Source organism: Helianthus annuus, chromosome 11, assembly GCF_002127325.2.
Source record: "Helianthus annuus cultivar XRQ/B chromosome 11, HanXRQr2.0-SUNRISE, whole genome shotgun sequence".
NCBI classification, from domain to species: domain Eukaryota; kingdom Viridiplantae; phylum Streptophyta; class Magnoliopsida; order Asterales; family Asteraceae; genus Helianthus; species Helianthus annuus.
This window is the reverse complement of record NC_035443.2, coordinates 106,610,982-106,633,377: the sequence shown is the minus strand read 5'-3', so window position 1 is coordinate 106,633,377 and position 22,396 is coordinate 106,610,982. Positions and strand designations below refer to the sequence as shown.

Sequence of the window (22,396 nt, the reverse complement as noted above, 5' to 3'; positions counted from 1 at the left end):
TTTCGTGAAATCTACTGATTATTAAGCGATAAGGAACTGACACCGTACAAATTACTGAAAACGCCAACAAATACGAAGTTTATATGTATAATTCATACTCATGGGTTTCGTTAACTAATTTATCACGCTTCTGAACGACATAAAACGCAAACGAGAATGAAAAACGCGACTGCAGAAAACGCACCGACAACGAAACGGAAGCATCGGACACGCGTATTACCTTTAAAACATAAATTTTACGTTCTATTTAGTTCCGTATGAAATTTTAGTATCCGCAGTCGAAATCGGATCGGAAAACGGATCAGAAACAAGGAATGAAGCAGTTTACGCGTTTAAGCGCAACTGACAAAAAAAATATATATATACGCTTCAAATATCGAATATCGAAGTAACTTTGAGTATTCTCGACTAAACAATATATTTTACGACATTTTACGGTAATCGGGTTAAACAACGGGCTTCAGAAAATGCTAATGGGCCACACAAAACTCAAGATACGCGCTAACGGGCTTTTAGGCCCAACCCACTTACTAAAAAAAAAAACCCTATGTATATAATGGACACTTATGATCAGATGGCATTTTGAAAAACCCTAACAACATTCACGCACACCACACCCCTAACCCTCACTCCCTGCTTCTCTCTCGTGACCGAGCACCGGCGACCGGAGGGCTCCGACCGGCCATCGGTCTTCTTGCACCTCCGACAAACCCCCCAAACAAACACCTGCCACCCCCCTAGCAGGCGTTCACTGTTTAAAAGTCTTAGCTTGTTTGCTTCCGCTGTGCAATGAAGATACCGGTCCAGTCACGCCAGCTCTGATATTTCGGGGTGTGACAGATTGGTATCAGAGCATTAGGTTTCAGCGAATTAGGTTTCTGTAGAGATACCTAGGCTTTAACCTCAACTTCTTTCTGGGGACTTAGACTATTAAGACTTAAACACATACAGAACGCCTAAGACTCGAATATGGGTTCCAACCGTTGCCGAAACAATGAGTAAACATTTTGATTTTAAACATACACACGTGTTGTGTTGGATACACAGTGCACGAAATGATTACACACAGGAAACAAAAACTTTGAGAGTTTCGATAACACGCATATAGGACCTTTGGAAAACTCTTGATGAGAGCTTATGTCAAAATTTGTTCAAGGTCCTCACTTAGAAACCGTGATAAATAACTCGGGCACACACCATTACATTATGTCGTCTATGCTATTTTAACTAACCGAGCAGGTAATCTACGTGGAACGAAACGCTAGGGCGCGAATACACGTGAAACTTAAACTATACGTCAACGGACGTTGAAATACATCACACACAACTTTCGAGGCAAGGCCTTTGGAAAACATGATTGAGCATGACAACAACGATGCTAACCCCGTCAGTGGGAGAACTACTGGTCAAAAGCGGCAAATTGGCAAGTGATCCTGCAAACGACACAAATCACACTAAGGTACGACGCTTAAACAAGATTTCATAACGATCGATGCTTAGTCTAAAGAGACTTACAATTGTTGGCGCTGCAAAAGAAGTCACACGTCTTCACATTCCCCCTATTTCATATATGGCGATTACGCTATGTTCGACATTCCATGGTAATGTCATCTAACAACCGGTTATCACACAAAATTCCAGGTAAAGTCCTTAAAATTTCTTTTGTTGAAATTTCGACTTCTTGCATATAGTGAGTAGATTTTTGCATTTCTACTCCCCCTAATGGCCATTGCATCACGAAGATTTTATTTCATGATAACGAACACTTAATTGCTTCATTCTTGACAAATTCATATGTTACACATGCGTTGTTCGTTACGCATGCGGCTTCATTCGAAATTGTTGCTTTATCAACGTTCAATATTGTTTCGCTATGTCGAATTTTACATTGTGATTTGGATGACCGTATTATTGCAAAACGTTGACTCTTTGATATCGAGTCAACGAAACTTGTTGAAACTCCTTTCCTTTTCAAGCTACATACATGGTTTTTCGTTGTAACCATGTCAAAATTTCGTATCGATACGTGCATTCATTGTTGAAATGTGACTAAACCAAGTTCAATTGTTTGAACTTGCTCATAATATATATTCGATTCAAGATTCCATATGATGGATTGAGGCCATCATATTCAAAATAATCCCAACAAGCACTTCGTTTGCTTTGAACCCTAACAGGCCTGTTTGGTCTTTGACTTCATTGAATCGTTTCCTTGATCACGATCACCTTGTGGTGACGTTTTCACAAATTTGAAGCTTGCGCCTAACCTCGTTTACACACATCATGTACGGATTTAATTATTTATCTATTTGTTTATTGATATTAAATCCGCTTTGTTGATTTATCATATTAAAGCAATCTTAATACAATCGTGTGTTGAGATAATGGTACACAAATTCATTTCGTATTTCGGTGTACCTCTTAACGGTTCTTTCAGCATCGATCGAACTTTTTGTGATATTAATTGCTTTTTCATTTTCCACCGAAAATATTATTTCCCTGCTTTATTTTCATTTGAAAATCCTATGAGATTTGTTTGAAACAAACATTCAGACTCACTTCGTTGAGCCTTCATTTGATTTCAAATATGGTGATATTTGTTTGATCACTGCTATTATTGAATTATTTCAATCACTACGACACATTGTGGTGTCGGTATAAACTTGTAGCTTGGGCTAATCATGATCGAGCGTTTCATGCAAAACATAGGTGATACTTGTTCGATCACCGCTATTATTGAATTGTCTCATTCACTACGACACCTTGTGGCGTCGATCTAAACTTGTAGCTTGTGCTAATCACGATCAGCCGTCTCATGCGAAATTATATACGCTTTTCGTTTGACACATCATTTAAATAGTCTTGATGCAACTATGTATTAAGGCGATAATACACCGGGTTCGGTTGTATTTCATTTCGGTATATATCCTGGCAACTCAACAATGTCAACACGTTGATTTTATCTTATTCATTTATTGGTTCAATAGTTGACAAATCATTTCATGATTCTATCCGTTTGAGACTATTAATTCTGAGTTTCAACTATATAACAACCAACGCAAGATTCTGTTGGAAGTAAATTTTGTTGTTTCAAAAATTGATTTGCAGTTTGTGAACATTCATTTGGAATTCCATTGGTTGAATTTCCTCTTTTGTTGAACCCAGTAAACCTAGTCACATTGGTGATAGTATCACTACGCTTTGTTCACTTGACATCGATTTCTGGAACCAACTCAGTTGAACCATTGAGTTCTTATTGATGCAAAATGTCTTTACACTCACGTAATCCGAATAAGTCTTGATTCGATTACGCGGTCATTCGCTTTGGTATTACTCGGACTTACCTAGGAACCACACAACTCTGAGGAGATAACGTAGTACAAATTTCGAGGACGAAATTTCTGTAACAGGGGGAGAATGTGACAACCGGTACTTTACGCCTCCTAATTACGCGATTAACAAATGTTTAATGCGATAATAAATAGTGTTTAAGGCACGAATTAACTTAATTAGGCTCTTGGTATGCCTAGGAACGCTGATCGGACGTTACAGTGCGCGTATGAGTATTTTCGTGAAATCTACTGATTATTAAGCGATAACGAACTGACACCGTACAAATTACTGAAAACGCCAACAAATACGAAGTTTATATGTATAATTCATACTCATGGGTTTCGTTAACTAATTTATCACGCTTCTGAACGACATAAAACGCAAACAAGAATGAAAAACGCGACTGCAGAAAACGCACCGACAACGAAACGGAAGCATCGGACACGCGTATTACCTTTAAAACATAAATTTTACATTCTATTTAGTTCCGTATGAAATTTTAGTATCCGCAGTCGAAATCGGATCGGAAAACGGATCAGAAACAAGGAATGAAGCAGTTTACGCGTTTAAGCGCAACTGACAAAAAAAAAATATATACGCTTCAAATATCGAATATCGAAGTAACTTTGAGTATTCTCGACTAAACAATATATTTTACAACATTTTACGGTAATCGGGTTAAACAATGGGCTTCAGAAAATGCTAATGGGCCACACAAAACTCAAGATACGCGCTAACGGGCTTTTAGGCCCAACCCACTTACTAAAAAAAACCCTATGTATATAATGGACACTTATGATCAGATGGCATTTTGAAAAACCCTAACAACATTCACGCACACCACACCCCTAACCCTCACTCCCTGCTTCTCTCTCGTGATCGAGCACCGGCGACCGGAGGGCTCCGACCGGCCATCGGTCTTCTTGCACCTCCGACAAACCCCCCAAACAAACACCTGCCACCCCCTAGCAGGCGTTCACTGTTTAAAAGTCTTAGCTTGTTTGCTTCCGCTGTGCAATGAAGATACCGGTCCAGTCACGCCAGCTCTGATATTTCGGGGTGTGACACATAGGGCGGTTTAGGGTTGCTGAGTCATAGCATTAGGTCGGCACGTGTAGGGACACGTGGCGTAACACGTGTCTGGATTGAGATGAGTCGCTCGCGCCCCGCGAGAGATCTCTATTCATTGGTCGCGGCCCGCGAGAACACCAAAAATCAGAATTTTTGATTTCTCGTTTCGGTTTTCATCGTACGCGTTTAGGGTCCCGGTTAGGTTCGTTCTAGTGTGTTTTTGAGGGTTGTTACATCTTCCCCCTTGTTTTAAATCTCGTCCACGAGATTTACGGAAATTTGGAGGAATATTCTTACTTCGTCACTAATCCTAATTTCCAAGTATACTTTGGTCTTTACTTTGAATTCCACTTTACTTTGACTATTTTCCATGCTTTGAGATTCTTATCTTTGACTTGCAAGATCTTTCAATGGACTTTTTTGTGACAACCCTCATAATTAAAGGTATCCGTACACTTAATTAATGTTTAATCTGTGCTTGGTTACAACTGATGGTTGAACTGCTTTCTGATTTCTGTTCATACATACATATGCATCACATTTCATACTGTCACTCCATTTATTTCACACAAACTTTAGTGACAAACTTGATGCACAAAGCACAGTTAGCACAGTGAGTGGATAACCTAGAAAACATGCTGACAATGCCAGTACCTAGACAGACAATGTTTTTGAGGCCAGTATGAGCCAGAGACAGGACACTACACTAGTAGGGAGTGTAGGGAAGTGAGGACCATAAAATTGCGTCACTAGGTGATAGTTAAAGTGCCTAAAACCCACTCTAAATGCAGAATTCTGCATCTATTAACAAAATTCAGCATTTAATATGCTAGTAATGTGCCAAAAACTTGACAAAATGGTCCTGTATACTTTCCTAAGTGTCGGGAATTAAAAGTGTCACTAAAAATTATATAAAAGACACTTTACAGATCAATTAAGCACTTTAACATAACAGTATCAAACCGAACAACTGGACATTACCCGGAACACCAAAATAATGCTAGAAGCATTTTTTTTATTTTTCTAAGCTAGTTAGGGTCCCCGAACACCCTAACACACTATATATTACTTAACACACATAAATCACTAACTAAATCACCTAAACTTCTAACTAGTTAAACTAATTACCAATGCATCCCAACTAAACCAAAACCCCCCCTAAACCGGTTATGGAGTGTCCCCACTCCTATATTTTTTTGAATTGTTTAATAGATTATGTTGGCCTTCTTGAAACACTTTATACAAGGGGTAAATTGAGAAGATGGTTTATATAAAGACACATGAGATCATAACCTTCACATTTCTCTAACTCACCTTCACTCAAAACTCTCTCCCTCTCCCTCTTTGGTCTCGGCCGACCACCACACCACACACCACCATCATCACTTGATCATCTTCAACCATTTCAAGAGTGTACAAAGGTGTTAAAGTGCATACAACGAAGCTTGGTGTCTTCGGAAGTGGAAGGACCTCTCTTATCTTCTTTTATCCACTCAATTTCTTCACTTGAACTTCCCTAGCCTTGAGCTAGTGGTAAGAACTTAGATCCTTTCATTTCTCATCTTGTTTAAGTGGTTAATGATGTATCATGAACAAAAAACATTAAGAACATTTATGAATCAAATGAAGAAGACATGAACATAAACTAACTTAATGATGAAACACTGTTAAAGTGAAGAAGTAATGTTATGAATGATGTTGTTTTGTATTATTTATGATTTCTTGTTGCTTGTTTGATGATCACTAGGGATATGATGTTAAACATCATGATTGAACTTGTTAAAGTAAGGGTAAAAGCTTAAGTTAACAAGTTAGGAGGTGATTAGTGATTTCCATAAAAGAAATCACCTCCATGTTTAAGCATGAACTTGATAACAATATGTTTTCTTGAAAAATTAGTAACCAAAGTAAGTTGGTGATCATATGGATCCAAGGTTCACACATGATTTTCCTAAATAAACCAAGAATAGAAGATGATTTTTGGAAAGATGTGATTTTTGATAAACTTACACCATTTTATTTACAAGATAAGTGTGGTAAAATAAGAAAATGTTGGAAGCAAATATTTTTGTGAAGTAAGTTCACAAGTTGTGAACACCTAAGAATTTCGAGAATAGGATTTTTGACAAAAGTAAACACACTTCGGAAGGTGACTAAACCCACTAAACACACCACTAAATTACTACGTGTTTTTGTGAAAACCAAGTTCATGCTATTATGTGAAGTGCATTGCTTTTGCACTTGATTAGTGTAATGTTGTTTAAAAACTTGTTATTGATTGATTGGATGAATTTTTAAAAGAAAATGATATGCTAAAAGCATGGACACCTCCATTTACAAAGGAAACTCTGGCGAAATTTTCTAAAAATCCAACACTTAGAAAATATTCTTCTATCAAGTGTTTACGAATATATTTTAACCTTGTTTTCAAAATAAACTTCGCCATGATTTTTTTATTACAAAAATACCAAGTATCGGAGGTTGATTTTCGTAAATAAAATTTGATAAATATGTATTTAGAATATATATTTTATACTAAAACTCTTGTGTGATTATTTGTTTATTTCGTGAACTAGTTATATTATTTTTAGGGTAAAATAATATAACTTATGAATACCATGGAAATTACAACTCCAGAATAATACCAAAAATATCAAGGAATAAAATATTTAAGTTACACACTCGGTATTGAAAAATCGAGCGTTCAAACATAACTTAGGAAATAATCCGAAAAATGCTTCTACACATACATTTTTGGTAAGATATTATTCTGGAAATTAATGGAGTAAAATATATTATTTTTGGGAAAAATACATATATTTTGGGAATATGTTATTTTGGATAAATAAGTTAAATATATTGTTCTAAGTGGGACTTAAAATATATTTTTCGGAATCACGATAATACATGTATAAATACCCCCATCCTTGGGAAGGAAATACGAAGTTAAAATACTTGCGAAGTATGAATACGAAATATTGTTTAACGATTATTCCAACACAAAATATAATTTAAAGTTAAGATAATTATTTTAACTAATCATTATAACTTGGAATAATATTTGGAAACTTAAGAGTCGCAACTCAAAAACATTAAACCCTAAGCTAAGGCACGACCCGTTCGTCTAATAGACATTAGTACGTGTAGGTCGTCGCGTAGCAGACAGAGTTTGGGTTGACGATTCGATTCAGAGGACGCAGTACAGTGAGTTCATGTCCCCCTTTTCTTTTAACTGTTTTCAGTTTTATACTTCGGGGGTGAAATACATGTTACAATTATTACAAACGTTTATTACATGGTATGGTTAGCTTAAGGAGGGTTTACTACTAGATCATGTGAAGGGTGGGTACAACACTTAAGGCCATCAATCCTCATTGTTAGGACCGAGGGACATAAGTGATAGATCTATTTGGGTGTAGCGAGCCCACACCCATGAGGCCGGGGCGGCCCATAGAGGTGACTGTGTCTTACAGCCGAAGCCCGGTAACAAATTTGCTAGGTTTGAGTCTTCCTGCACCTTTTCACACATACTAGTGGCTTTGCAACCCATTGGTGATCTATTTTTCCTTATTGCTACATATCAGGGACTTTTATTCATACTTTGAAGGTTTATACATACTCACTTTCACATGAACTCACTCAACTTTTTGTTGATTTTTCAAACTACATGTATTTCAGGAAATTAGTGGATCTGGCGGAGTATGCGTTGTGTCAAGGCTGCGTAGTGAATATAGATGTCATCCGTGTTGTTGAGTTTAGGAGGTGGATCCCTTTCCTGGATGGGATACACAATTCTAAACTTGGGTTTTTATTTACGTACTTTTGATGAGTCTTTGTGAACTCTGTTAATCTTGTCATGTTTGTAACTTACTTTATGTGTCGACATTTTCAAACAATGATGTTGTGGTATCTTTAAACTTAATGAATGGATGATCATCTTGTGTTTTATTTTCATATGGCATTGTTATGATTGTTTCTATGGTATTAAGAAGTCACACCAAATAAACTCACGCTTCCGCAAAAGCCAGGGTGTGAAAGCTTAGTATCAGAGCCACGATCATAGCAAACTAGGATTCTTTCTCGAGTCTAGACTATGATCACTAGGGCTCTCACGAAAACATTTTTACATTGCATACACTAAACGTCCAGATCGAGGGTACAAACATTTTTACAAACAAAAGGCACAAATGCACTTTTCAAAATTTATATTTCAGTCTTAGAGACTGAGGGAGTTCAGCCTTAGAGGCTGGGGAAGTTCAGTCTTAGAGACTGAGGGGTTCAATCTTAGAGATTGGGGATGTTTAGTCTTAGAGACTGGGAGGTTTGGTCTTAGAGACCAGGGAGTTGGTCTTAGAGACCAGGGGATTAGTCTTAGAGACTGGGAGTTGGTCTTAGAGACCAGGGAGTTAGTCTGAGAGGCTAGGGAGTTCAGTTTGAGAAACTGGGAGGGATAGTCTGGGAATGACTAGGACGATTACTTGCATTACTGTGACTTACATGCTTATTTTACTATATGTTGATATATGTGCAATTGTCGTGATTGTTTGTTACAGACTCTATGTCTTCGTCGAGTGGAGTTTCTGACCCCGTGGCAGTAGATTCGGAGGACCCGATGCACACTGATCCGGAGGTCTTTACATCTGATACGGACAGTACTGACGACGACGATTTCCAGCCCTTCGTGTTGCCGGATTTTTGTGATGATGGCTAGCACGCTGATGGTATTCCTGATGGGGATCTACCCCTTGCCTTGATCCCTACTCCCATTCCACTTGCTGCATTTCCCGTAGGGGATTTGCCACTCAATGTTGTGTCCGATGACGACATCGATCTTTTTGAGGGTCCCCCTGAGGACGACCATGAGGGTGGGGCCCCGATTGCTGATGATGTCGTCATTCCTATTGCTGAGGCTCCTATGGAGGAGGCTCCTGCTGATTCACCTGGTCCAGACTCGTTTGAGTCTGTGGCATCTGCTTCTTCGCATGACCAGGGCATGCAGCATTACTCTCCCGACGCTGACTCAGACGTGGCGATGTCAGCTGTACCTGGTTCACCTCACGAGTTTGAGTTTGATCATGAGTTCGAGGACGAGTTTGATCCAGTTTTTCCTCCTGATTTTGACCCCGATCATGAGATCAAGTTTATTCCTGTTGACCAGCCCTTGGAGGCACCAGTGGCTCCTATTGAGCAGTTATTGTATATACCTGCCGACTTTGATATAGACTTTGCTGACCCTGAGCCTGTCATGGCACCAGAGCCTGTCGTTGATCCTGACCCTGTACCAGTGCACGACCCTGTTCCTGATGATGCTCCAGTCGTTGCACCGCCTGTTCTTATCGATGCACCAGCCATTGCACCACCTAATGTTGATATTCCCATTGTTGCACCACTAGTGGTCGATGCCCCTATTGCTGATGCACCCCTGCCTGATCCCATGCCGACATTTGTTGACCGTGCACTGTTCGCCGCTCACATCGATCCTCGATACGCCGACACCCACAATGGGTGGATCGACGATGATGATTATCCCCCATTCGTGCTACCTGTCACTCCTCATGTAGCACCTGTTTCCGCACTTATTGATGTTCCATTCCTCCACCCACACATCTCTGATGTCCATCGCACCGACCTTCCTATCACATTCCTCCAGGATATACCTCCACCTCGTCCTGGAGAAGGTTCATCGAGGCAGCAGCCTGCTTTTGTTCCACCTGTATCGTCATCTGTTCCGTTCATGTCCCAGTTCACTCACACTACACCATCTTATGTACCTTCGAGCGAGCCGTTACTGTGGTCTTCGCCCAATGTTATGCCGTTATCAGACCCATATCACCCTTTTCATGTGGGGTACATGACGGACGATATACACATCTCCCTACAGCTACAGCAGGACGCACTGAGTCGTCGCGTTCAGGAGTTAGAGAGGACTCCACGTCCTCCATGTCACTGTCAGACTCCTTTTGCCGCACCACACGCTCCCCTCCCGCTACCCCCTGATTCGGATATTCGTTTCCTCACCTCCGAGCAGCAGATTGCCTACTTGCTGCGCGTCATTCATGCACTAGAGGAGGACTGGGTGCGCTTGCGCCGTTTGATTTTCTTCCCTCCTCCGCCATCAGCGTAGCTATGTTTTTGGTTTGGTGCAGGTAGATTGTTTTGGTGAGAAAGTCGCAATTGGGCCTGCATACAAAGACTTTTGGAAGACCACACTTTTGTATATGATTAGTGTAGACTGACTTGTATTTTGGGGGTGATGTCACCCTATGATCTTATTTTGATGTATGATGTACTGTAAAACATGTAAAACTATATTGTGGTCATGATTAATGATAGCCCAATGGTAACGTTCTCACTACATGCTTTGTTGAATTATTTGTTTTATATTATAACATGGGATGTTATGTATTATGAAGTTGATGGATGTTATTATATATGCATATTTACTATACTTACTATGACCTGACCCATATGATCATCTTTTAGAAGATGCCTCCATGACGCAACACCCACCTGCATACTACTGAGGCGGAACTCCAGGGGGCTAATTGTCGCAGCTATAGCACAGTATGCGGCCTCCCAAACAGAAACAAGCAGGAATACTTCAAACAACAACAACAACCCTCCTAATGGTAATGTTAAGTCGCTTGAGACACATTACATTAGATTTGGATACTTCTTACACATCCGATGATATTGATTGCTAATAATATTGCATGTACAGGCTGCACCTACAAACAGTTTCTTGACTGTAAGCCCATAAATTTCGACGGCACTGGAGGTGCTGTTGCATTTGTCAGATGGGCAGAAAAGACGGATTCGATTCTAAGGATGTGCAAGTGTGCCCCTGAGCAACAATTTACATACGCGTGGAGCCGTACATGGTCACGCCCGAATTCAAACGCGTGGAGCGATTCATCTGGGGATTAGAACCTCAGATTATGAGCATGGTTACAACGTCAAAACCAGCAACGATTACTGAAACCATTGACCTTAGCGTGGCACTTACAGAAGAAGCTATTCGATTGAACAAGTTCTCAATTTCCGATCAGAAAAAGAAAGAGACCCATGTGGAGTCTTCGGGGGAGAACAAGCGGAAGTCCTCCAACTTCAAACAAGGCAGCAGCAGTTCAAACAAAAAGGGTGAGACAAGCGCACCGGCCAGGGCTAAAACCGGTGCTGAGAACAAAGGAAAGGGGTACATGGGCACTCTTCCCAAGTGTGAGGTATGCCAGCGCCATCATTCCGGCCAGTGCAGATTAAGGAAAGGTGAGTCATGTGGGAAGAACGGCCATTCGAAGGATACATGTTGGGCCGGAACTGGTGTTGGGCGTGGTGGTAATCGAGGAAATGGGAATGGTAATGGAAACCGCCAACAGGGAGGAAATGGCAGAAATGGAAACCGTGGAAATTTTGCGAACCAAACTGGGAGTGGAAATCGCAACCAGAACAACGCTCAAGGTGGAAATGGAAATGGGAATGGTCGAGGACCAGGGTGTTTCAATGGTGGAGTCATCGGGCACTTTAAAAGGGAATGCCCAAAACTGAACCAAGCACAAGGAAGAGTCTTCAACATTGGTGCAAGGGAAGCGCGCCAGGATCCAAACGTTGTCACTGGTACGTTCCCTATAAATCAATGCTTTGCATCTGTACTATTTGACACAGATGCCGATTATAGTTTCGTATCGTTAGAATTTAAGAAAATGCTTGGGTTAACTGCTAGTAAATTAGACATTCCGTATTCAATTGAACTGGCTAATGGAAAGCTAGTTGAAACGAACGAAGTCATCAGAGGATGCGTGATCGAGTTGGGAGAACACAAGTTCACCCTAGATCTACTACCAGTCGAGTTGGGAAGCTTCGACATAGTAGTAGGGATGGATTGGTTGTCAAGCAACAAGGCCAAAATTGTATGTCACGAGAAGACCATTCGCATCCCAATGGCGGGTGGAGAAACGATCGTAGTACACGAAGAGAAGCGTGATGCGCCTCTGAGGATCATTAGTTGTTTGAAAGCTCGGAAGTGTTTGCAGAAGGGATGTGTTGTGATGTGGTGGGTGTGTATATATTTTAGGTGTATATTTGAAGCCCTTTTTACACTTTTTAGCCAAGTTTTAAATTTATAAAACACGATATTTACTAACACTACACACACATATGGGCAAGTGCACCCATCGTGGACGTAGTATAGTGTTGGTAAAATACTGAGGTCGTCCAAGCACACAAGAGCTTTTAGTACCGGTTTATCCTCAACGTCTAACCAAATCAAAATGTTAGAAAAGATTTTTAAAACTAAGAAAATAAAACTAAATGCTGAAAAATAAAAATAAAAGTACAACAGATAGACAAGATGAATCACTTGGATCCGACTCGTGTATAGTGTAACCTTTGATTATTTTCGCACTTTTGCACTTGTTTAAGAGATTATCTTAGTTATTGTAGTAGGCCCCTCTTTTGAAGGTGACATTACCCTTAGCCCAGTAGTTTGAGTCAGCAAGGATACAATCCTAAAGGGTCGGATTATTGAAAGATAATTAATTAAGTTATTAACGCAAATTATGGTAGGCCCCTCTTTTGAAGGTGAAGTTACCCTCGACTAAGTAGTCTGAGTCAGCAGGGATACAGTCCTAAATAGCCGGGTTATAGTATTAATAGTAGTTAACTTATGAGGGGGTCAAAGAGTTTGGATCCCCGCCATCCAATACCTTTGGGTATTGAAGGAGATCCTACTAAATTTGACCCAGGTCCCTTGCAGGACCTCTAAACGCTGAACAAGGGCAAGACCCTTACCAAACCGTTCCCTTAACCCCCGACCAGGTAGCCAACATACCTCCATATAGATCGTGGAGATATGAATGGTGAAAATATTTTATTTTATATAGACAGTAAAATAATGTCAAGACACCACGGACAAACGATAAGGAAGAATCACCTTCAACATAAGAAACTAGTTATTAAAGTCATTAATACAAAACCAAATAAAAGTGCAAAAGATTAAAAATAAAAAGTATTACACTAGACACTTGTATTCACCAAGTGATGTAAGAGACTTAGGCAAACATGGCCTTTGATTGTCAAGAACTCTTACGATCAATCTTGGATCCCGAGACGACTCACACACTCTATGATGGACAATGGATGATGGTGGTGGATGATGGTGTTATGGTGGTGGTGGATGGTGGGTGAAGTGTGAGAGAGGTGGTGTGCCAAGGGATGAGTTGAAATGGCTCCAAGCACTCCTATTTATAGGCTGAACATAAGCCTGGGCACGGCCCCGTGTCCGTCTGACACTCTCTTTCTTCATTAATTGTAATTCGCAATTACAATAAATGCGCCTGCAGTACTCTGACCACGCCCCCATGTCCGCTGGGCACGGCCCCGTGGTGGGCAATAGAAGCTTCTATTAGTTTGTCTTTTCTACTGCTTCTTGGGCACGGCCCCATGCTCGCTGAGCACGGGGCGTGTTCAGTCTTCTTCTTTCTCTGTTTTGCTCGGGAGGATGCTGTCGTGGGGTCGGGCAATCCACTTTTGTCCCTTTTCTTGTATTTATGTTAGATTTTGCTGTCTTTTTGCTTCTTTTGTTAATTTGAGCTCATTTAATCCTGAAAATACAAAAGGAAGACAAAAACACACTTTTTCCAACATTAGTACTAAAAAGGGTTAGTTTTATGCTATATTTGATATAATTTATATGTTGCATTTTGCGCGTATCAAATACCCCCACACTTGAATCTTTGCTTGTCCTCAAGCAAAACTCTTTATAATGTGGCTTTATTCACTCCCAAATGGAATGGGTAGAAGAGAAGGTTTTTGGGCTTGTCATAGAGTGTCGGGATTTTCCAAGATCGTTTAGGTTTTATTTTTATTTATTTACAATCCTATTCTTCATGATTTATTAAAAACATTTCATAAGATAAATTATTTATTAAGGCATAACATACCTTTTTAAAATTCCATTTATATACAAGTTCACATACCTCACGGGGGAAATCACTCACACTCGGCCGAAGGTGTATTTTTAGTGAATCACTCGAGAGCGGCGTGGAACTTATTTCTACCATAAGCTTGCCAAGCAATCAATCCTCCTCCTTTTTAACTTTATACCTTTGTAAATATCAAGAGGACTTTTTGGGTGAAGGGTTAGGCTTGGGTTAAAGGTGGGTGGTTGGGTTAGTGGTTAGTTGAAAAGGGCGAAAGGCGTAAAATGCGCTGGTTTTCGTTAAACATTTTGTTTTTGTGACTTTTTATTTCCAATGAAGTATTTATTCAAACAAGCTTTTGTTTGAGGAGCTTTGTTTGTTTATTTTCTCCTTCATCATCATTTTTTTTCAAGAGTCACACGAAAACCAAGCTTTGTTACTAAAATAAGGGGAAAAATTGAAAAAAGGGGTTTTGGTGGGTAAAAGGGTTCTGGGTTAAGAAATGAAAAGGTTTAGGCTCAAAGGGGTTAACTAGGGGGAATTTTCGGGTAGGTAGAAAGAAAAATGAAAATAATGGTGTTGAAAGAAAAAGGGTTAGTCCAATGCCTCCATCATTTACTTACTTGGGTTTAAGTTGGTAAGGACCGGGAATGAATTATCGTGGCAAGTTCTAGAGTCGTAAGAACCAAGCGGCTATTCACATAAGAAACGAAAAATGAGCATTTAGTGTAAAGATATGTATTTGTATGATCTTTAAAGGCTCAAAACTCACTTTTGTGGGAATGGGTTTTTACGTGATCAATTATATATAATCAAATTTTAACTAAGTTTGTCATGCCGTTTCATAATTTTCTTATGTTGGTTCTTTTTATCACGACGCTATCGGTTGTAAATTTGTAAAAATATAACCTTGTTAGATTTAGAATTCCCAACTTAAACTTAGACAAGTAAAATTTTTTTTTTGAAAAAAAAATTTGGGGTGATTAGCGGTTCCAATAGAGTTTTGTGTAAGGCTTGTTATTAGGACTTGCAAAATTCAAGGTTTTAGCATCCCCTTCACACTTAAATTACACATTGTCCTCAATGTGTCCCAAAACTAAGTTTTTAGGTTGATTGAAATGGTGTTTAAAGCAAAATTTTATGTTACTGGCAGTCTGGACACGGCCCTGTGGTGACCGAGCACGGCCCCGTGTTCAGGTGCCAGTGACAAAAATTAAACAAAAGAAACAGAAGCCTAGACACGGGGGCGTGTTCAGTGAACACGGCCCGTGTCCAGTTACCTGAACTAGGCGATTTTCTGCAGGATGTTCAGCACGGGGCCGTGTTGGCTGGGCACGGCCCGTGCTGAGCTTACTGTAATGAAGAAATTGTTGTCGGATGGCCCTGTTTTCGTGCATGGGGCCACGTTTCTCGTTTCCCTTGTTATCCTTCACCATCCAGAGTGTGTTTTATTCCTGCAAATTAAAATTAAAAGATTAAACTAAACTAAGGATAGTTCCGCGGAATGCCTCCGTGGTGCGCCACGTTTATAAGGGTCCTTGGGTTGACCCAAGGCGAGGTTATATGTTTTTCGAGCGGGATGTTTTGCATCCCATGTTTCACCGTCGGAGAGCTTCATCCAAACTCGAAGCAATAGCCTTCATGTAATTGACCGGGTCATCGTCCTCTATTCTCTTCACAACCCCGAACTTTACTTCATTATCCCCATATTTCAAAGTGAGTGTTCCGTCATTCATGTCCACCACTGCTTGTGCGGTGGCGAGAAATGGTCTCCCTAGTATGAGGGGGACTTCGGTGTCTTCTTCCATATCAAGTATGACAAAGTCAGCCGGGTAGACGAAAGTGTCGACCTTGACTAGGAGATTTTCAATGACACCTTGCGGGAATTTGACGGATCGATCAACAAGTTGTATACTCATTTTTGTAGGACTCGTTTTTCCTAGGCTGAGTCTTTTGAACATTGATGCGGGCATGGGGTTAATGCTAGCCCCAAGGTCGGCTAGTGCATTACGAACGGGGGAGTCCCCCGATCGAACAAGGAATTATGAAGCTTCCGGGATCAATTTTCTTTTAGGGGAGTTTGTTGAGTACGAGAGCAAAGCATTCTTCGCCTAAGTTAACTAATTGCAATGTTTCAATTTTCCTTTTATGAGTGAGGAAGTTCCTCATGAACTTAGAGTATTTAGGCATTTGGGTTAGGACGTCAATGAAAGGAATGTTGACATGCAATTGTTTTAGTAGACTTTCGAATTTTGCGAATTGCTCATTGGTCTTTTGACGGATTAACCTACCGGGGTACGGAACTCGAGGAGCCTTGGTAGGCTCTGGTGAGGGAGGAGAACCCTTCTCTTGTTGGGGCGGTGTTGCGGTCTCCTCGGTAGGCGGCGGGCCTTCCGCAGGACCCACGGTACGGTTCCATAGTGTTATGAGATGAACTTGTGCCTTTGGGTTTGTTTCGGTATTACTTGGTAACGCGCCTTGTGGTCTCTCGGAGAAATTTTGAGCTAGTTGACTTATTTGTTTTTCGATGTTTTGAATACTAGCTTGTTGATTTCTAAAATTTGATTCTAATTGTAGAAACCTATCCGAGTTTTTCTTTTTAGTGTCGGAGATAAGGCGAGATATAGTATCTTCAAGCCTCTCTCGTCCACCTTGTTGTCGAGAAAAATTTTGTGACTCATTCCTTGGTTGTTGAAAGTTTGTTCGTTGATTTAGGTTTTGTTGGTTACTACTATTGTCGGGTTCTCTCCAACCAAGGTTAGGGTGGTTACGCCATCCTTGGTTGTAGGTGCCCGTTGGGGGACCTGACGGCCTAAGTCTATTATCAATGTAGTTTACCGATTCTGTTTGATCATCTGTTTCTTTCATACAACTCCAATTTTCATGTGGCCCACCACACCCTTCACAAGCCATAACCGAGACTGTTTTTGTCATTTCTAGCTTTTTAATTTTTGAAGAAAGGGCCTCGATTTGGGCTTGTAAAGAAGTGCTTTCATCAACCTTATGGGCGCCCGGGGTAATAGATTTATTGCCTCGGGGAGTGTGCCATTGAAAATTGGTTTGAGCAATTTCCTCAATCTGATAATATATTTCTTGCGGGCGGCGATTACCTAGAAGTCCCCCGGAGCTAGAGTCAAGTGTTTGTCTTGTGTGTGGCAACAACCCATCATAGAAAGTGGATACTTGTTGCCATATCGCAAGACCGTGATGAGGACACTTTTGCAATAGCTCCTTGAACCTTTCCCAAGTTTCATATAAGGATTCCCCGTCCTCTTGCGAGTATGTATTAATTTCAGTCATTAATCTAGCCGTTTTAGCGGGAGCTAAATACTTATATAGAAATTTTTGGGCTAGTTCATCCCAGGTGTTTACCGAACCAACTGGGAGGGTGTTAAGCCAAGCTTTTGCTCGGTCTTTTAGCGAAAATGGAAACATTCAAAGGCGAATGGCGTCATTTGATGCTCCCTTGATCTGAAAGGTATCACATATTTCTAAGAAATTAGTAATATGTAGATGGGGATCCTCGTCCGCAAGCCCATGAAAGGTTGCAGAGTTTTGAAGCATCTGTATCAAATGTGGCCGAAGTTCGAAGTTATTGGCTTCGACATTCGGTGCATTGATAGCGGCGCCAAGGTTACCTACGGTGGGTTGTAGGTAATCCATGAGGGTACGCTGGTCCGCCATTGGAAGTGGTTCCCCCGAAACCTTCTCTTGGTTTTTAGCTTTTAGTCTTTTTCTGAGAAAGCGTTCGGGTTCTTCTAGAGGTTCTTTTATGTCTTTATTAGAACTGGAGCTCATACACTACGTAGAGGTGGCGTCGGGTTCCAAGTCCTGCAACAAAACAGAAAAGAATGTTGGTCAGAAGGTTCACCACGGCCCCGTGCTCAGTGAACACGGCCCGTGGTCGGAGTTACAGTGATTGTTTTCCGGATCCCTGTTACTGGAAAGTTAGACACGGCCCTGTGTTGCACCGCCACGGCCCCCTGCTCAGCCTTCTGTAACTCGGAAAATAAAAACTGCCAGTACCAATGCAGGGCACGGGGCGTGTCCGACCAGGCACGGCCCGTGCTGAGCTTTGCAGAAGCTGAAAAATTAAGAAAATCCTAAAAAAAATAAAAAGAAAATAAAAAAAAATTATTTGGCCATTGATTCCTAACTTTCTTAAAATCCTTGTGTCCCCGGCAACGGCGCCAAAAACTTGATGCGTGTGGGTGTGTATATATTTTAGGTGTATATTTTAAGCCCTTTTTACACTTTTTAGCCAAGTTTTAAATTTATAAAACACGATATTTACTAGCACTACACACACATATGGGCAAGTGCACCCATCGTGGACGTAGTATAGTGTTGGTAAGATACCGAGGTCGTCCAAGGACACAAGAGCTTTTAGTACCGGTTTATCCTCAACGTCTAACCAAATCAAAATGTTAGAAAAGATTTTTAAAACTAAGAAAATAAAACTAAATGCTGAAAAATAAAAATAAAAGTAAAACAGATAGACAAGATGAATCACTTGGATCCGACTCGTGTATAGTGTAACCTTTGATTATTTTCGCACTTTTGCACTTGTTTAAGAGATTATCTTAGTTATTGTAGTAGGCCCCTCTTTTGAAGGTGACGTTACCATCAACCCAGTAGTTTGAGTCAGCAAGGATACAATCCTAAAGGGTCGGATTATTGAAAGATAATTAATTAAGTTATTAATGCAAATTATGGTTGGCCCCTCTTTTGAAGGTGACGTTACCCTCGACTAAGTAGTCTGAGTCAGTAGGGATACAGTCCTAAATAGCCGGGTTATAGTATTAATAGTAGTTAACTTATGAGGGGGTCAAAGAGTTTGGATCCTCGCCATCCAATACCTTTGGGTATTGAATGAGATCCTACTAAATTTGACCCAGGTCCCTTGCAGGATGTGACAACCCGAACGTGCAAGGTTAGCATTGCTTAAATTCCACAATCGTTGGCGTATGTCCTCACTTTTAATTGTTTTCGTATCACAACTATGCAAGGCTTAGTAGATTGTGTGTATGTTTCATTAAGCGTTATGTATACAAGTCATTATTCGTAAAACCGTCAAGTGGGTCTTAATGCACGCGTGTCTCGTTAAATGTTAGAGTGAGATGATGGAGTGGGCCTCATAAATTACACCTGGGTCGGAGCCCAGCTTCTTTCATGAACATAACGCGTGCAATGTAATAGAGGTCACTATTCATGATTCATTATTCGTAATATGGTTTGGGCCTGATTCACTTGTTAAGTGCGGTTGGGCTCAACACTTCCTGCTTGGGCCGGTTGGGTAATGAAGGTCGGCTAAGGGGGCGACTATTGGACTTAGATTATTCCTACACACACACTTAGTAATGGGCCGGCTATTGTGAGTCTATACACACACCTGAAGCCCCAAACACGAGCTCATGTACTGGAATTATGTTGGGCCTAGTAGAGCCCAAGTGGATCATTGTTTTGGGGTCGGTTATTGATTTTAGTATTTATACACACATATGTAGTCACGTTACATAATAACACAAACAATTTCAAACCCTAGGCTCTCTCTAGACGTGCGAAGGCAACAACAGACCCCCTTCGAAGACCCTAGCCTGTCGATCTTGACTTTCGGGTTAGTAGAAACATAACTGTTTTAAATTAATGATGGTGTTTATGGTATTATATGTAAATGTTAGGGAATTGCTATGCATGCGTTGGAAAGAGTAGGGCTGTACATGATGAAATTGTGTGCGATGATTAATGATAGACCTCGATTAGTGTGTGCCGTAAATTAATAAATGTTTGCACATGATGATAATGATTGGAATACTATGGAACTATCTGTGGTCAATGATTTTGATAATTATGTTCTTCAAAAACTGATGTTGAATTAGATTAAACTTTATGGATTAATTGGCTACACATGTCGGTTTCGGCGGCACATTTATGTAAAGGTAACATGGAAACTGTTGTGGGCCACGAGATTTATCATGTAATGGGCTGAATTCTTTTCTTGCATTGTTGGGCCGACACCTTGTATGAATGGCCTGGTATTTGATATTAGTAAAGTCAGCTGATGAATAATGATGATTTATATGAATTAATACATTGTTAACAATCTGATTAGTGCCCTAAAACTTATATTAAAATGGTTAGTAAATCTAATAATAATCTGATGAGGAGAACAAGGTATCATGTAGTCGGTCCTGACATCTCTATGTTTGGGATATATATGTATATATATGTGTTGGTGATGCCTTATGCATAACAACTGGTGTGGGTAAATGTTGAATTTAGGTTCTGGTAGTCAAGGGTGTAGGACAGGATCGAATGGATATGCACCAAGAATGATAATTAGTTTCTTTTTGGACTTTGGGCCCAACAACTATCATGTTAGTTTGTGTTGATTAGGTCTAGACGTAACTGAGTCAATGTAAACGAATTAATTCATAAGTTATATAGGCTGACTCTAGTTGATTTAAATTAAATGGAGATAACCTAGTAATGTCTTCAAGTGGAATTCACTAATGGGCCGCACATGCCAAGATAAGTATTGGGCCACACAATTAAAAGGGGGTTATGTGTTGGATTTCGGGTAGGTTTAGTCACACAGTCCATTCGGGCTTAATAAGATAAAGGGCCATGTAATATATGTACTGCATGTTAATAAAAAAAGGTCGCACATTATGTTGGGCCATACACGGAGTCTGGGCCAACATGACTGGTGAACCATACAAACCAGACCTAACCACATATTCTCTTGAAATAAATAACTGACTACTATGTGTCGTGTGAAACATGAACTTGTGATGTGGCATGTGACACGACTACTTGTTATATATTGATACAGATAACTGCGTTCCTTGATTTCTGGATACGACTTGCATGTTTATTTGAACGGGAACCAAACCACTTGATATGTGCTATGGTGTGATATGAACTCGTGTTGTGTATCTATCTACGACCCGAAAAATTGCTAAGACTTGCGTAATAATATGTGTTTTGCTTGGTTGCAACCTGTGTAATGTGTATGAAGAACATGTGTTTTGTGTGTACATAACTAACTGTCTCTGGTAATCACGATAGGATTTCATTGATCAACTGTTTAACGAGCATTTAATCTAACCGAGCAAACCAAAGGTGAGTTCATCTCTTGAGCATGCGTCCCGGTGGTTGGGACAGTCAGTGGGTATTCCTGGGAGGGATAAGTCTTTTGGGTAAAAACGGGAATGTTGGATAATATACTCTTCCTATCACCTTTAAAGTCCCTCCGTGTTGTTTGATTACCGGGAAGGTAACATGGTATTAGTTAGTAGCGCTACTTAGGTTTGGCAACCTCACCCCGTATCTGGGAGGACGGGTGTTGAACTAATGACCTAGTCATGACCAATGCTTTGATAGGAGCATTGGAGAAAGGGCAAAATAATCAGAAGCCGTCTTGTATTCGGGTTATTATCAACATTGTTTTCAATATTACTTTCGGACTTAACTTCAATGGATTAACTAAACACTTGGTAACCAACGTTTTTGTAAAACTATGAACTCACCAGCGTTGTCTGATACACTTGTTGCATGCTCGCAGGTCGTTAGGTATCTTGGATTTGGGGAACTTGCTGTCTGGAGTAGCTGGAGTGGTCATGGGTCGACTGGGAGGATTTATGCGAATGATTTCATGAAACTATACTTTGGTTTTGAAACAGTTTAACTTGGTTTACTATTTGCTTCCGCTGAACTTATTGGTTTTCGTTTAAACTTATTGAAGATGTTTTTTTATTAATAACGGGGGATTTTAATTATAACTTGTATGGGTTCAATGTAATTGGTGGCTCGTTATTGGTACGTCACACGCCTATCAGGGACACTCCCTAGGTGGTATTTTGAGGGTGTGACAGTTTGGTATCAGAGCCATTGGTTATAGTGAACTTGGTTTTAAAACGTTTTCATAAAACCAGACTATAACCGAACAGTACCGAAATCGACCATGACACTCAGCTCCAGACTGCAAGGTTCGTTTCTCATTTACTATTGCATAGTATATCTAGTGTACACTTATGTATAACATTACACGTGAATGCACACTTGGCACAACA

At 40.4% G+C, this 22,396-nt stretch overlaps 1 non-coding gene across 1 annotated transcript; it reads left to right on the top strand.

Moving 5' to 3' along the window:
• The first annotated feature begins 17,520 nt into the window (after window positions 1-17,520).
• Window positions 17,521-17,627, top strand: LOC118484490. The gene has a single exon (XR_004873601.1). It is a non-coding gene; the product is annotated as a small nucleolar RNA R71 (small nucleolar RNA).
• The last annotated feature ends 4,769 nt before the right edge of the window (window positions 17,628-22,396 follow it).